General features: G+C 38.2%; 1 long non-coding RNA gene across 2 annotated transcripts; it reads left to right on the top strand.

Moving 5' to 3' along the window:
• The first annotated feature begins 879 nt into the window (after positions 1 to 879).
• On the top strand, positions 880 to 2,456 carry LOC131638185 (uncharacterized). 2 transcript variants are annotated; one of them, XR_009294603.1, is made up of 4 exons: positions 880 to 1,201; positions 1,332 to 1,523; positions 1,623 to 1,918; positions 2,329 to 2,456. It is a non-coding gene; the product is annotated as an uncharacterized LOC131638185 (long non-coding RNA). The 2 variants fall into 2 exon arrangements; XR_009294602.1 differs by having other exon boundaries at positions 881 to 1,201; positions 1,335 to 1,523.
• The last annotated feature ends 1,823 nt before the right edge of the window (positions 2,457 to 4,279 follow it).

Genomic DNA, 4,279 nt, shown 5'->3' with positions numbered 1-4,279 from the left:
TGAACACCTTCTCTCCCCCAAGGGGTAGTATTTTTACAGTGACTATGCCTTCATCTGTTAGGTTCTGTTGTAGCAGTGGAATGTCTTCGATGTTGCGGACACACCCAACGAATCCTTTCTTAGCCCACGCCATCTCTTCCTCGCTTATTGTTATATGGATACCTGTCTCTTCTTGCATTCCTTCCTTCTTGTTCCCTTTTTGGGGCTCTTCATGCCTCCGATGTGAGGTTCCATCATTGGTTTGATCTCTTGGCTTGTTTCTTATCACATCAGCATATGATATACCTTCCCTTCTTCTACCTTGGAAACTGTTACTAACCATGTGCTCCACTTGAGGTTTGTTACTTCGTTCCATTTTCCTTGTTATTGTGTCACTTGCATACTTCCATACTTCCCTTTCTGCTCTTGCATATTTGGATATATTAACCCATACTTTGTATGACCCAAACCATGTGTCCTTTAGTTGTTCCTCTAGCCACTCTTTGTCGTCAATCCCATAGAATCTCACGAAGCCGAAAAATTTTCCCATCTTGTTTCTTCTCTTAGCGATATACACGTCTACCACTCTTCCCCATTTTGCGAAAGATCTCTCCACTTCTAACTCTGTGACATCTGCTGAAAGATTATTTACGTAGCATGTGACTACGCCATCTTTTTCTGACGAAAATCTCTCTGCTTGTAAGCAATCTGGTTTTCTATCTCTCCTCCTTCTCGATCTCACTTGAAACCAAGGCTCACTCTCCCTCTCTCTAACTCTCATATTTCTTAATATCCTAATTGACAGTTAAACAAATTACGATTAATCTTCAATTAATATCACATTAATCTCAATTAATTCAATTAATCAAAACAAAAGATAAAAGGAAAATTAGGTTAAGGGAGTTGTGACCTTTGAGCTTTTTCGTTCAAAAGATCTCTCTCCTTATTCTTCACCGAGAAACGGCGGCGGCGGCCGGAATCTCCTCTCACTCTCCGATTTCACAACTCCGCCGTGGACGCCTTCTGGCCACCACGAACTCTCCCTCCCTGTTCTCTCGATCTCCTCTCCGATCCAATTCTCAAACTCTCGCCCTCACCTCTCTGATTTCGTACCTCAAACTCTCATCTCAATCTCATCTCTCTCTGATTCGACGTGGCTCCGGCGACCTTCCGAGCTCGTTGGAGATGACGAGGAAATCCGATAAATTCTTCAAGAACTCAGGTGAGATTCATTGTTCATTCCTCCGCTCATTTTCTTCTATCTTTTGATTTGTCTTTGTTTGCGTTTATTATTATTTTTTGCGCTTCTATTGTTGTTGTGGCTGCTGATTGATGCGAGTTGCTGTGTGTAGTAGATGACGATGATGATTGAGATTGAAGCTATGGAGGTTGCGTAGCAACGGTGATTTTTGTGGTGATTGGATTGAACTGAGAGAGAAGATGAAGGTCCTCTTGTTGAAGATCGATTGAAGAATGTATGGAGAGTTGATATTTTGTGATGAAGATAGGAAGATGAAGATTCGATGAAGGTGGAGAGTTTTCAGGTTTGTTACGATTCCGTTTTTCTCTGTTATTGATCCCTGTTCTGAAATTCTCTTCTCCTTCTCTTGTTATGCCAATTCTTTTCTTCTGCCATTTTGAAGGTGATGATGATGATTAGACTGAAGAGCGATGAAGAAGATGAAATTTCTTTGTTGATTTTCTGTTGGGATTTTCCTTATGATTCTTGGTCTCTGTTTGCCGATTGAAGAATTGGTAGAGGATTTTTTTTGAAGGTTGGTAGTGATTGAAGATGGTTGAAGGTTGAAGAGTGGGATGAAGGAGAGTGACTCTGTGCTTGAAGTGTGAAGAGAAAGATTGAAGGGTGTGGAGAAGGAGAAAGAGGATGAAGGAGATTGAATGGAGAGAGAGTTCTGTTATATAGGTTAATGGAAGAGAGGTTAGTTACTCTGTTGGAATCTGTTACATTCTGTTTTTTTCTCTTTTCTGATAATCCAATTCTTCTTCCCTTTCTGTTATGAGTTGTTAGTGTAGTTATGAGTTGGTTATATGACAGTTAGGAAGTTAGTTATGGTAGTTATTAAACTGTTGAGAATTAGTTATGAGAAGTTAGGATAGGTTTGAAGGTTAGAAAAGTTAATGAAACAGTGATTGGTTTTGAAATGAATGGCTTTGTGCTTGAATTGATATAAACTGAACTGCACATGACGAATACCCTATGGGACAGAATGCTTCAATTGAGATAACTTGAAATATTGCAAACTGTCAGTTTGAATTTTCTGCATAACTTTGCCTTGTGCTGGCTGTTTGAATTCATTGATGGACTGGCTTTGGTTTTCTTTGTAGCAGGGACCGATTTTCTTTGTGTTTCCGCAGCTTGTTTTCGGTTCGAGATGGCAAGATCGGTTTTTATTGTGCAGGGATGTTTTGGATGGCTGTAGGGTCGGTTTTAGAGGTGAAGAGATTGAAGCTTCAAGGCTATGTTTGGGAGTTTGGAGGGGAGGGGAGGGGAAGGCTTTCAAAAATGAAAATTTAAAAAAATATAGGAAAATATTTGACATTTTTTGAAAAAATAATTTTGTTTAGAATGATAAAAGAGTCATTATCATTAGTAAATTTTTAATTTTCAGAATACTATAACAACCCAAAAGATATTTGGAATATTTATGTAAGCCCTTCAAAACCCTCCAAAACCCTCATTCAATTCAATTTTTGAGTTCCCCCATTTTATGGGGTTTTTGGTGTTATGAATAAACTCAAACCCTCCAAAACCCTCCAACCCAAAATCTTTTTATCTTTTTCATCCAATTCTCCCTATTTTCTAAAGCCCTCCCCTCTCTTCCCCTCCAAACTCCCAAACATAACCCAAGAGTTTTCTGTGAATAATATGCGACAAAGTTTGGATTTATTTTGTAATGAATTTTGGGAATGTATGGATATTTGAATACAGTTTGGAACAAGTTTTGAATAATTGTAGAATGGATTATGGATTTGGATTTTGGATATGGTAGATTTGTAATAAAGTTGTGTAATTTCTTTAACACTAGATTCTTGAATTGAACTTAGAACCCGTGAAATATATCCAAATTCAAACCATGACTTGTATGTCTTGTGACCATGAATAATTGCCCTTGTTTGGAACGATGAGTCATATCATATTTCTTTAGGCTTTGTTTGGATTGATGGAACCGGATGGAGCGGAGCGGAATGGGATGGAATAAAATGATATTCCATTGTTTGGATAATTTAAAAATGGATGGAACGGAGCGGAATAGAGTGGTATGGATTCCATTCCATTCCATCACTTACCACCATTTTTCTTACCCTCCGATTTGGGCGGAATGAACAACTTAACTTGTTCCGTCCTAAAATTTCCAAACAATGGAATGGTATCTTCGTTCCGCTCCGTTCCACTCCGCTCCATCCCACTCCGTTCCGCTCTATTCCGCTCCATTGATTTTATGATATCCAAACATAGCCTTAGTATTTTTCGAATTGCAACAGCATGTATAGGTTCATATATCCTTAGATTTTTGTCTTCATGAACTAAAGTGGAATGGTTTCTTTTGATTTTCCTTTCTCGCTACTTCCATAAATCTTGAATGGATTAGCTTTAAGCTCTAACTCTTGAACTTGAAACCTTGAATGGTGATGACCTTGAATGAATGATGTTTAAGTCAAAATCTTGCATGAATATTTTTGGTGAATAAACTCCAATCCACTTTCAAACTTCAATGGACTCAATCTCGGTACCTTAATTCAAACCAAATCACCAACAAATTGAACATATAGCTACGCCTTGAATACAATACTCTCTTTAAGCTCATAATCTTGTATCATGATTTGTTCTCTTTGCAATTCAATCCACAAGCCCCTTGACTCAATGATCACAAATGGAATATCCCGAGGAGTCCTTTGGATGAAGACAAGACTTGAGGCATAGAAGAACCTCTTAGCATGACATCTAGTGAACCTCAGTGGAATTAATAATTTCAGACGCTGTGTATAAAAACCATTATCCTCTTGCCTTTGATGAATCTTCATAGAGGAAAACTCTGTATTTTTAGGAGAAAGAAATCCACAATGAATGACCATATAAAAACTTTGGCTTCCAAGATCCTTGATTCAATGCAAAGTTATTGATTAACGATGCATAATGCGTTAGATGACCTAAGAAAAAGATGCAGATGAATGCAAAGCCTAAGTCAGTTAGCAATAAATATGTGGGCAAATTTTGGGGTGCAACAATGACCAGTTGGCAGATTTTTTAACCAAAGCCCTGCCAACAGCTACTTTCAAC

The sequence above is a fragment of the Vicia villosa genome, unplaced genomic scaffold, assembly GCF_029867415.1.
Source record: "Vicia villosa cultivar HV-30 ecotype Madison, WI unplaced genomic scaffold, Vvil1.0 ctg.002215F_1_1, whole genome shotgun sequence".
Taxonomy (NCBI): Eukaryota; Viridiplantae; Streptophyta; class Magnoliopsida; order Fabales; family Fabaceae; genus Vicia; species Vicia villosa.
This window is presented reverse-complemented; position numbering and strand designations above follow the sequence as displayed.